The following is a 13,598-nucleotide window of genomic DNA, read 5'->3' on the forward strand; positions in this document are numbered from 1 at the left end:
CATCCCCAACTGGCCTGCCCCGCCAGCCTGTGTTGCCTCTCACTGGCCCCCCTGCCGGTCTGGTTGTCCCACGCAGCCTGATGTTCAGTCATTTGGTCGTAACTCACTGCTCCCCCTGCCAGCCTGGTCACCCCACACAGCCTGCTGTTCAGTCACCTGTCCGATTGTTTTGATGGTGACCACCTCTGGCTTTTTATATATTAGGATAAAATTATTTTTAGCTGTAATCTCATGCCTTTAAAATACTTGGCATGCTAAAAGATCAAAGTATAACTTCTAAATAACACTGTGTATCACATGACTAAATACAACTGCATTTCACGTGACTGCTGTTTCATTCAGTAATACTGTTATTAACAATTATCATTAAGTAATACATTCAAAGCACAATTGCTAGTTGTTTTAAATTCACTCTCATTTTAATCATCACAATTTAATCCCACCAGGTTTTATTACTCATTACTCTTTTAAGAAGAGTGAGCTTCAAAGAAAGAGGAATTTCTGCACAGCTAACAAATGCCTGAAATGGATGAGCTGGGATATCTCTAAGTCCATTTTCTTACCAATACACAGACCTCTCTCTCCAAAATTTGCCCTGAAAGGGCAAAAAGCACAATGAACCCTCTAATATGCTTTCCTGCAATTCTCCTTGGCCAATCTGTGACACCACCATCTTTTGGCTTCCTAAAATTGTCTCCCACCATGATTTTTGTCACTACCTCGTCTTCCTTTGACCAAGCATCTAAAGAAAGTCTCAATTCCTTAGTCACTCTTTACTGTTACTTTCTTTGTTGGCCCTTAGTATTATCTGAAATTATCTTGTTTATTTATTGTTGTAGTTGTTTTTTGTTTTGTTTTGTTTTGTTTTGTTCTTCCATCTAAAGTCTTAGCTCTGAAGGCAGGGTTTGTCTATTATTACTTTATCCTGAGAACCTAGAACTGTGCCAGGCACATGGCAGACATTCAGTATTTGAGGAAAGAATGGATGCATTAATTGTCTTCAAAACACTTTCAAGTTCTTTTCTTACTTTATACAACTTAAAGATGAGCTCTCAACCCTTCTCTCTCCATCTGTGTTCTTTAAACAATCACTTAATACTTAACATGCCCAACAATGATTCACTTTATTCACACATTAGTGAGTCCCTCCCACCATTATCCTAATTACCTAGGGTTGAGATTTTAAATCATATTTGATTCAATCCACTCCAGATTCAGTCAGTCACTGAGTTTGGTTAACCCTTCCTTTGAAAAGCCTCTTCTGTCCCTCTACACAAATTATAATCATTATCCCTCAGGTTCTCTCTCCTTCTAATATCTTTTATATCCAATTCCTTTTGCATTCTGCTTTACATTTTGTTTTTTAAATAGACATCAACGCATTGGATGAAAATACAGTCCTATTGCTCATGCCTATTTGGCATTCAGCCTCAGCTCTATTTTAACCTATTCAACCTCACATCCCGTTAAATACATCTCATTAGGAACTAGAAAATATTACTGGCAAATGCAATTAATTTTCATCTGTTGCTATGGGGATATTTGCAAATCATGGTATCCATCAAAGTCACCTAGAGAGCTTATCAAAACACAGATCGCTGGGCCCCACACCTCCAGAGTATTAGTTTCAGAAGGATTAGAACAGGCTCCATAATTTGCTTTTCTAACAAATTCTCAGGTGATACAGACATTATTAGTCCAGGAAGCACACTGTGAAAACCGCTGGACTGGAGATTGGGCTAAAAACTTTGAATTCATACCAGCTGGATGAGGATGGCTGATGAAACACTTTGCCTGCCTTGGGTTTAATTTGCAAGCATATGATAGCTATGGATTCTGTAAGACATTTTCTTTCATTGGCTGCTTCCTCCCGTTTCATAAGCCCTTATCCTTGCCCAATTATTACCAATTTTACTCATCTCCTAGGCAAAATGGGTTTCCTCCTACTCACACATCAATTATTATAATAACCCAATTTCAAAAACTGGAGAGGGTGGTTATTTGATAATCTCCCTGAGTTTTTACACCCAAAATTTGTTGGCATCTGAACATCACACCAACCCTACATTAAACTTATTATTTATTTAGAGATAAAATAATTAAGATTCATAAATTTGTGTGTTGAGGGCATGTATGTAATCACTCCTCTGGTTTACACAAAGAGGAAATTTCCTCAACATTTTCTGGCCCGGGACTCCACCAATTACCACTGCGGTAACATGAGCTGCCTACCTAGAGATTTTCAGAGAGCAACTAGACACATGTAACTTCTTTCTCTCTCAGCCTCCCTTTGGGAACCAGATGTCTGCAGGACTCATGCATTCTGGTCTGAGTTATTAAGGGGAGATTTAAAAACCTATTGTTCAAAGTGCCTGGGTTGGGGATGAATAACTGTTTAGATCTGGGTTCAATATTAGAGCCTCACTGTTGTCACACAAAAACCAAGTCCTTCATTTCAGCTTTTGTCAGTAATAAAACTAATCTTTTTATTCCAATGTGTCAATCTTCATCTTTTCTCTTGACAGAATTCAAGCAGGAGAAAAGGGTGTTATTTATTGGGTGCCTTTAACTTTCTCAACAATAAGGATAAATTTCTCAACATAATAGAGCTAATACTTAATAGAGCTAGGATCTGAATCTCTATTTATACCTCAAAAGCTATGTATGCCCCTTCCACTATACTGTCTCCACTTTAAGTCTTCACATTTATTAGGTTGAAATGGAAGTTTTTGTTGGTCAAAAAACAGTCAAATAATGCCGAATGTGCCCATTTATATAATAAAATCAGAATTTAATAGACATTATAAGTAGTTATTTGCCACCTCAGCATTATCCTCCCTCCCCCATTTTTCAGCAGTAGCCCCATTTCTTGTTTAGAGATCAGCCATTCCCAACTCTCCCATATCCAGACATCGCCTGGTTCAATAATGAGGATGTGACTACAGGGCCATTAAGTGGCAACGAGAGCTCGGCTGTGACTCTAGGGGAGACTTGTTTCTTCTTACCGAAGTTACATCTGAGAAGTAAAAGGCCTCTGCAACGGGAGGAGCTACAGGGGATGAAAGGGCAGAAATGTGCCTATCAGTGCTGGTTCACTTGAGCCCTTGGAAAATCAATGCCTAAAGTCTGTCCTATCCCTGATCTTTTCAGTAATTTGTCCTTTTTGGAGATGGGTTTTCTATCACTTTCCAACCCATAAAGCTTTAATAAGTACATGATTACCACTGTTTAAAGAAAGGGATGCCCTAACTGGTTTGGCTCAGTGGATAGAGCGTCGGCCTGCGGACTGAAGGGTCCCAGGTTCGATTCCGGTCAAGGGCATGTACCTCCATTGCAGGCACATCCCCAGTGGGGGGTGTGCAGAAGGCAGCTGATGGATGTTTCTCTCATCATTGTTTCTAACTCTCTATCCCTCTCCCTTCCTCTCTGTAAAAACTCAATAAAATATATTTTAAAAAAAGAGAAATCCAGGAAAAGCACCAAATGCAAATGAGCCACTTTCCAAAAGTGGCTATTTAAATTACAAATTACCTACCAATTATATATCAGGGTGTAGTCTATTTCTAGATTGTCTATAGTCTCTTCCATCCTCTATTTTTCTCTCTACCTACTCTTCATTCTTCCATTCACCTAAGTAGTGGACTGACAAAAATGCTAAGGACAACAAAAAAGTTTGGCCTTTTACTTGTTAGCTACACTATCTTTTTTTGCTTCTCTGTTTTATGAAAGATTCTGATCTTCCATTTGAAAAGTTTAAGAAGAAATGTTATGTAGCCGAGGCCCCAAAAGAGGGGGATTTTATAGAAAACACACAACTACTTCTCATAGCCCTCTTGGACTACATACTTTATCCCAGAATCCCTAGATGACATCTGTGACCAAACCACTGTTGGCAGTCTTGAGGGATGATGGTTAAGAAACAGAGGTGATTTAAGACTAGAGTTAGTCAAAAATAGTTACAATCTTCAAAAAGGAAGAATAAGGTAGATTCCAGCTGACACATAAGCTTTACAGTGAATGGACAAGGCCACAACAGAAGACAAAAGGATGATTGTGAGGTCCTAGTAATGAGTGGGACTCACAAAAAGACAACTTTGTCAAACAATACAATTTCAATTTCCTCTTCAACTCAAAAGGTCACTTGACTTCTAGATCATTGACTGGATGTATGGACATTATCTAGACTCACCAATGATACAACAACAAAATAACATTAGAAAAACTAAAATTAAGAAACAGTTAAAAATTATGATTAGAAACATGGAGCTCTAAAAATGATTAATACTACATAGTAACGAGATTCCTGCAGGCAAGGTAGGAAATATATGCTAATGTAACTAAGGAACAACCTGGAAGGTGGTTTTTAAATGCACCACTGGGTTCCAAATTCTTGACTGTTCTAACTTTAGTGACTTGAAAACAAAGAAGTTATACTTCTCCAATCTGTAGATGACTTGAAGCTAGGTAAGTCAACAAATATGTCAAATGACAGAATTGGATCCAGAAAGAAAGGTGACAACCAGAGGCTAAACTTAATTGGTACAAAGTATGATTTCTCAATTTAATTCCAAACATATAAAAACATAACTGTAGAACTATGACATATAAAAAACAAACAGTATATATTCAAAGACAAAGGTTCATTTTGCTCAAAGCTCAGTATACATTACCTCAGTGTTAATTAACAGGATGTAAGTGCTTTCCTCACCCATCCCCAAAGCTGTTTTGGGCAGTAATGACAAGAGTCTAACAACTAACAAAGGAAGATAACAGACCTATTCTACTTTGCCTTGTACAAAGACACCTAATATGTTACAGGTTCATCTATAAAATACAAACACAATAACAGTAAATACACACCTCATTAAATGTGTTAATATATATATGTAAAACTATTTGTACTTAGCCTGGCACACAGTGAATGGTAAGTACATGTTATCTTTTTTTGTTTGTTATTTAAGAATGTTGGCGGATACATTCTATAGAGAATACCCCTCCCATAAGGGGGATTCCCCAGGCATTTCAGATGAGGAATGTTTACAGAAATATTTCTAAACCTAGAGGAAAAGAGAACCTTGATGATAGTCTAATATAAATGAAGCTCTGCTATGCAGATAAAACATAGGGTGACTCAATATATCAAAAAGACTAATGGCCCAGGCGGTATGGCTCAGTGGTTTAGCATCAACCTATGAACCAAGAGGTCAGTTTGAATCCTGGTCAGGGCACATGCCCAGTTCTGGGCTCGATCCCCAGTGGGGGGCAAGCAGGAAGCACCAGATCAATAATTCTCATGAGCAATTGCATGTGATCTCCAATATATTTCTCTCAATATATTGATTTCAGAGAGGAAGGGAGAGGAGGGAGAGAGACTAATGAATAAAAAAGAGACACCAACTTTTTTGCTTTTTAATATATATTTTTATTGATTTCAGAGAGGAAGGGGGAGAGAGAGAGAGAGAGAGAGAGAGAGAGAGAGAGAGAGAGAGAGAAACATCAATGATGAGAGTGAATCATTGATTGGCTGCCTCCTGCATGGCCCCCACTGGGGATCGAGCCCGCAACCCGGGCATGTGCCTTTGATCGGAATCAAACCCGGGACCCTTCAGTCCACAGGCTAACGCTCTATCCACTGAGCCAAACTGGCTAGAGCCACGGTTGCCTTTTTAAATGGAGAAATGAAAATAAACAAAGCTGGCAATTTTTGACACTAAACACAACCAAAGCAGGACAGGACGGGGTAGGGATGTGGGACACTCTATCCACTGAGCCAAACCAGTTAGGGAGAGAGACACCAAGTTTAATTTGTATTACAGATAACAGGCCCACTAAACTTTGCATTGGCCAGGTCTGAATTACCATGAAACAAATTCTGTAAAGTAATTAATAAGGAAAATGTTGAAGAATCAGAAAAGCAGTCCATTGAAGAACTAGAAGGAATTTAGTCTAGGGGAGGAATATGACTTATGGTAGCTATCCTCAAACATTTGAAATTTTATAGTGTATAAACGTGCCTGGATATATTCTGTGGAGTACTGGAGGGCACAAGTAGAATGAAATGAAAGTTACAGAGAGGTAGATTTTGGGTAAGGCCGAACTCTGTAACAAGTTATCCAAAATTGGAATAGGTCTATATCAGTTAATTTTAAGTCAATGTGGCTGGGTTAGGGGTGCCCAGATATCTCGCTATACTAGTACATTATTTCAGGTAGTATCTGTAAGGATGTTTCTGTATGAGATTAGCATTCGACTAGGTATACTAAGTAAAGCAGGTTGTCCACTCCAATGTGAGTGGGCATCATTCCATCCATTGAGGGCTTACAAAGAATAACAAGAAAGGGATTTCACACCCTTTCTCTGCCTGAAAGCTGGAACTGAGACATCCATCTCCTGCCCTCAGACTGGAAATTACACCATGGGTTCCCTGGTTCTCAGGCATTCAGACTTGGACTGAACTCAACCACTGGCTTTTCTAGGTCTTTAGTCTGCAGTTGGCAGGAAGACAGATAGATACTGGGACTTCTCAGCCTCCATAACTGCCTGAGCCAATTCCTCATATTAAGTCACTGGCATACTAGTATGTATATTTCCTATTGGTTTTGTTCTCTGGAGACTGCTGATTAACAGAGGATCCTTCAGTCTGTGAGAACTCCCTATCCCTAGACAGTTGATCAAGCAAGATACTAAATGAATGTATGGAAGAGTGTTAACGCCTGAAGACAGCCCATGCCCTTTTTGTGATGATTTTAATCTTTAAAAATCCATTCCTATTTTAAAATGTAACACCATTGGTCCTAACCTGCCGGAAGCCGGCCCATCCTTGCTGCCTGACACAGTCGCTGCAGGGAAGAAACATCTGCACAGCATATGTTTCAAGGGACCTGGCGTATATGGCATACTGTTCTTAATATGTTCGCTCCCCTTCTTAGCGCTATGTGTTTTAACCAAGGTCACCTCTCCGAGAAAGGTTGTTTCCCCAGGTGGGGATTTTTTCCCTGGAGTTAGGGATTAACAGGACTAAGGAAGAGAATAAATCAGTGAAACCCCCTAGTGTTACAGAAATACCATGCACTACTTATGAAGAACTTAGACTAAGACTGTTGGCAATAAATTTGGGACTTGTTGGGCCCACATCCCCAGAGGTCTGCCCACCAGGGAAAGCACCAAAGCCTATACCCCTGGAGACTCACCAACACAGGGCAGTCCCAGGGAAGGCAAGCAGTGAGGCTGGGAGGACATAACCTTTACTGGGTAGGATAATCTCCTTCAGTCACTTCCCTGTAGCTTATCAGTAGAGCAGTGACCTTGGAATAGCCCTTATAATGGAACACAGAGATTAACCTAGACAGGATTAAACTCAACAGAACTAGATTAACAAACGCCCTAACCTTTAGAATAGAATGGATAGGATTAAAATAAACTGGTATAAATACAGATGTAACAGGACAATAAAGATAGAACCTGGCTAGAGAACCTGGCTGGAGAACCTGACTAGAGAACCTCCCTATGCTGATCAACTGAACGCTGCCCCCATGTTATTCCTTCTTCGCCGACTCCGTCCATACCTTTGTGAACCCCTGGACCTGCTGGGGCAGGACCCCAACACTAACCTGCAGTAAGCATGCTTTATACATGTATACAACTGACCTCCTGTTTAGCACCTCATTCTCCATCGATCTTGTTTCGCTTTCAGGTATGATTACTTCAGAAACAAAATACCCCAGACAAGAAAAGTTATTCTTTTTTGTATATAAGATCAAAATATACCATCTAACTTGAAGATCTAGCAATTGTGGTCATAAGCTTAGGAAAGTCATTTGATTAATTTCAACCCTAAATTTAGACAAACTGGATATAAATCAAAAGTAACTTACTTATTAGACACCAATCCTTTCATTAAAACTTTCATTAGTCTCTTAAAATGTTCTCTGAGTCAACTAAAGATTCTCAAGTAATACTGATTTTTTTCAAATCACTCCCAATTCAGAATGAAAATTCAAAACAAAAAGTTGTAGGCTCAAATTTTACTCAATTTTCTAATGTTTATAGATTTTATTACTTCAGTGTATAAACTTACTTTTGATTTCATATATTCTTTCCCAAGAAAATTCAAACAGTTCTTTTAAGACATGCAAACAGAAACAGCTCAATAAAAAGTCTTGGATTTTTTATTTAAGTGTTAAGCCAATTTTCTATTTACTAGATCTATTATTACATGTTTCAGTAAAATTTTTTAAATTGATATTTACAAAATTTCTTAATCCATGGCTGGTTTCATAGGAACACAAATTATAGATCCAGGTGTGTTTTTTAAAAAATCCTCTAGCCCTAGCCGGCTTGGCTCAGTGGATAGAGCGTTGGCCTGCGGACTGAAGGGTCGAGGGTTTGATTCCAGTCAAGGACATATGCCTGGGTTGCAGGCTCAATCCCCAGTTGGGGGCGTGCAGGAGGCAGCCAATCAATGATTCTCTCTCATCATTGATGTTTCTCTCTCTCTCTCCCTCTCCCTTCCTCTCTGAAATCAATAAAAATATATTTTAAAAAAATTCTCTAAAGACAGCTTTTTTCATTCACTTAGAAGAATAACTGTTTAAGTTTCTAAATCAAGCCCAGCCAGAGTGGCTCAGTAGTTGAGCGTCAACCTGGAGAACCAGGAAATCAGTGTTCGATTCCTGGTCAGGGCACATGCCCAGGTTGCAGGCTTGATTCCCAGTGTGGGGCATGCAGGAGATGTCAGCTGACCAATGATTCTTTCTCATCATTGATGTTTCTATCTCTCTCTCCCTCCCTATCCTTCCTCTCTGAAATCAATACACACACACACAAACACACACACACACACACAGTGGTCAGATTATTATGACCACCTGACGTTTGTAGGCAAATTAGCTATAATTTCGCGCTGAAGTTGCTAGAGGGCCAGACCATTATAACGAGGGAAGCAGGTTGTTTACCACGACAGTAGAAGTGATTTTTTTCTGAAGATATGGGTAAAAACACGATTTAACAGCCTTTGAACGTGATATATATATTATTATGAGTGGCCAGATTATTATGACCACCCCATCAGTACTTTGTTGGGCCACCTTTTGCCTTCAATACTGCGGCGATTCTTCTTGGCATTGACTCCACAAAATGTTGAAAGGTGATGCGAGGAATCTGACACCATGCCTGATGAATAGCACTGTCCAGTTCTGTGAGATTTGATGGTTGTGGAACCAGCTGCCTGATGGCTCTTTAAACTTTGTCCCACAAATGCTCAATTGGGTTGAGATCTGGTGATTGTGGGGGCCACCTAAGCAAGGTAAAGTCTCCCTCATGTTCTTGAAAGCACTCCTGCACAATATGAGCACTGTGGCATGGCGCATTGTCTTGTTGGAAGAAGCCATCTCCATTGGGATACGCCATCATGATAGGATGAACTTGATCAGCAATGATACTTAGGTATGTTGTGCTATTCAGACGTTGTTCCACATGAATTAAAGGGCCCAAATCATGCCAGGAAAACCTGCCCCAAACCATAACCTTGCCCCCACAAGCTTGAAGGGTTGTACTCATGCATGTGGGGTGCAGGCTTTCATGTTGTTTCCACCAAATTCTCACTTTGCCATCTGCATGATGCAACTGGAAATGTGATTCATCGGACCAGGTGACTTTTTTCCAATGCTTGACTGTCCAATCCTTGTGTTCCTGTGCGAATTGGAGACGTTTTATCTTGGTAACTGCAGACAGCAAAGGTGTTCGAAGAGGCCTTCGGCTTCCATATCCCATACAATGCAGTGTACGGCTAATTTGCCAATAAACGTCAGGTGGTCATAATAATCTAGCCACTCAGTGTATATATATATTAAGTTTCTAAATCAAAATAAAATATTAAACATGTTTTTAAAAATCCATCATTCTGTTAAAAAAAAAAGGTTACAAAAGAAAGAATCAAAGAATTTACAGCTAAAGGGATATTGGAGATCACATGCAATTGCTCATGGTATAGCCATTAAAACCACTCATAATCATCTGCTTCCAAAAAGAATACAGATGCTTGTAATAAAAGAAAGCAAGCATTAAATACTCACAAATCATTAAAAAGAAGAGCAAAAGATGAACATTTAAATCATGGGATAAATCCTAACAGTGGATAGGTTTTAAGGGGGTTACAATCAGGGAAATAACTGGCATTGGACTTCAAATAAATACCAACACCCTAGCTGTTAGATGTACGATTTGATGGACCAATAGCTAAAAAAATAGTTTTTGACTGCAGCATTTTAAAAAAGAACACTCAAGAAATCTCCATTTTATTAGTTTCTTTCAACAAAAAAATCAATTCAACTTCCACCCTGGCCAGTGTTGCTCGGTGGTAGAGCATCAGCCTCAGCACCAAAGAGTCATTACGGGTTCCATTACTGATCCAGGCAAGTACCTGGGTTGCAGGTTCTTCCCCAGCTGGGTTGGGGCAGAGTACAGGAGGCAACCAATCGATGTGTCTCTCTCACATTGGTGTTTCTGTACCTGCCTCCCTCCCTTCCTTCCACTCTCTCCCCCTCTCCCTCCCTTCCACTTTCTAAAAATTAATGGGAAAAAATATCCTCGGGTGAGGATTAACAACAACAACAAATTAATTCAACTTCCTTTGTAGACAAGCAGTTGTGAGAAGAAGGTAACTAGTCTTTATAGCTGTTTCACTGTGGCTGCTATTGACAGAAAGCACTATCTCATAAATTAAGAAATTCAGCTCACCTCGCCCAACTAGATGCTAGTAGTAACAGTTAGTGTGGACAACTGAAACTCATCAGTTAAATACCCATTTGGGGGGTTGGACAGTACAACTATTACATAACTAAGCCAAGACTTAGGCCCATTATATTGAAAGCTTATTTAAGGCAAAATCATGCCTTTTCCACACTAGCAAGAGATCCTGCAATATTTCAATGTCCTAATATAGTGACTTTCTGGAGATTAAAAGACAAAAAACAAACAAAAAAACACCAAAAAAAAAAAAAAAACCCCTTATATCTGGTTTCACACCCTATAATTTAAAAATCTTTGAACATTAAAATAATTTTTAATAAAATGTACTATAAGCCACTAAATATGAGTACTAGAGTGTACTATCTGACTCTAATGGCAGAAAGAGCAGACTGATGTAATGTATTTTTAATGTAATGTATATCAATAAATGGTAGGGACTTTTTTTTTTTTTTACAAAGTTTTATTATATTCAAATTATTTTATTAAAACACTCCAAAGAACCAATGAATAACTCAATTTTAATATTACTCAGAACTCACATCTTTCACTTAAGTGGGGCTTTAAGAAAAGCATATAGTACACAGTACATAATTAATCAAGTAAAGAATAATACATATAAAACAAGATTAAAGTCACCAAACAGGATTTATTTTATAGAACCGATAAAGCAGGAAAATAAGCACTGTCTACAATGCCTGATTAGTCTCCAAGGATCATGAGTACTATTCGCTGGATGTGGACTAAAATTAGTCCCACTCCCCTCAATTCCCTTTTTCACCTACTAGACTCTCCCAAAGGCAGACACTAAATACAATACTTTGAAGGGCAAGTTACAGCTGCTGCCAGTAATAAATTTAGATGACCATGTCAGCAAATCTCTCAGGGTGGGAAACAAGTAGAATAGTGGAGGCACCAATTTGTTCTTCTATTGTAGCGATTTTCACCCAGTGTGCCTCAACAATTTTTAAACCACGAAAAACCTGACTCTTTAGTCAGGGGCACTGACCTTTCCTCCCTTACATTGTCAAATTTTAAAAAATGGCAATAGCCAACACAACAATAGCAGCCCAGTGCGAATGAATCAAAATCATACCTACTTTTTGGGTCAGACTGGCCAAAAATGTATTTTTTAGTGTGTGGCAAAATGGTAGTAATTAGTTTATGTGTGTCATGAGATGAAAATGGTATAGCTTTTATCACACAGCTGCAATGATTTGTTACCTCTGTCTTCAATGAACTGTGATCTCAAGGCAAGATTTGTATCATTTATTTTTAACCCTCAGCACTTTCTGGAATATAGCAGGTTTAATGTTTATTAAATAGAAATGTTTCTGTTTAACTCTTAAGCCAAAAACCAGGTTTTTGAAAGACAGGTTTACAATAGTAAACAATGACAATCCAAACAGCTGAGCAAAACCAAACCTCATAACCCTATATTTAAAATAATATGCTAGGCATGTAGTGAGTTAAGAGAAAGTCATAGCATTCAAAGAGTTTCAAACCACTTTAGTGTGCAAGATACATAAACTTAACTTTCCTTTAAATTCCTTTAGACAAAAGAAGTTAAAAGGTATTTCCGATTTTCAAGTGAATTATACAATGACTGCTACATGACAATGGTTTTTAACCAGGGTCCTAGATCTTGAGGCTATACAAAGTAACAAGGCTGAGTTTTAAAAACCCTGGAGGAAATGATACATTTACTTGAGAGATAATTTGTTAGGTTTATCCATGCTAAATTAAAATGATACCAGATCAATGATAATAAAGTGAGCAATTAGGTCTAAATAATAAATAAAAATCTTACCCAATTAAGGCAGTTATCCTCCACTCTGAAATTTGCTATTTCTACTTTATCTCCAACTCACAGATCAACACATTTCAGCTTAGCTTCTACTATGCTGCTCTGAAACTAGTCTTCAAGGTGACCACTGACTCCTCTTGGTCCTGTATCTAATGGACACATTTAGTCCCTCTTATCTGACCTACAGGCAACCTTTGTTACTGCTAACCACTCCCTCACTCTTGAAATGTTCTGTTGCCTTAATTTCTCTGATGCTTGACTCTTGTTCCCAGCATACTGTCATCTCTGGCTGTTCTCATTTTCCACTGCTTGTTCCTCTTCTTGAATAATTGTCAAGGGAGTCAGAGGGAAGGGTTGGGTGGCACTGTAATCGTGACCACAATTGTTTTCTGTTTTTAGTCAGCAAGCATGAGATCAGGTTACAGATGATAGTAAAAATGTATCTGCATGTCCCTTTACAAGGTTTATTTATTTTTTTCCTGATTCTCTCATATTTTAGTATTTCACAATTTAATTAAAATGATGAAACCACGCTACAGCAGTCTGGCATAGTGAAAGTGTGAATAAAACCACCTGGTTTCCTTGTCCTAGGCCCACACACAGCTCCTATTCCCCTTGAGTTTATAAAGGAATATGTCAGCCCAAAGCAGAACAGGTTCTAGAAATTGGTGATTCATCCTCCTCCCTGGGGTTGTAAAACAATTACTCTTGCTTTTGATTAACTATCATTCCCAGCACAGATTATTTGTTTACGCCAACAAAGTACTTTATTAGGCAGAGTATGTGATAAAATTTTAATGTGAATGATCCCAAACACAGATACCTGGAAGTTCACTATAGACATTCTTTCTTTATGGTCAAGTCAGTTAGAATCATCTTATTTCAAACACTGATGTCACCTGTAACTCTTGAAAAGTTATCCTAACTTTGCAAGGTTGTACTTAGAGTCAAAAAACACAGTCTCTCTTGATTTACCACAACCAGGACAAATTTAAAGTGCTGAGGCACATACTGGATAACTAAAAATCATTTGTGTATGAATTCT

At 38.6% G+C, this 13,598-nt stretch overlaps 1 protein-coding gene across 4 annotated transcripts in view; it reads right to left on the minus strand.

Moving 5' to 3' along the window:
- Positions 1-13,598, minus strand: part of ATP2B1 (ATPase plasma membrane Ca2+ transporting 1) — a 134,212-nt gene that overhangs the window by 64,161 nt on the left and 56,453 nt on the right. The window lies entirely within an intron of this gene.

This window comes from Myotis lucifugus, unplaced genomic scaffold (genome assembly GCF_000147115.1).
Source record: "Myotis lucifugus unplaced genomic scaffold, Myoluc2.0 scaffold_9, whole genome shotgun sequence".
In the NCBI taxonomy this organism is placed as follows: domain Eukaryota; kingdom Metazoa; phylum Chordata; class Mammalia; order Chiroptera; family Vespertilionidae; genus Myotis; species Myotis lucifugus.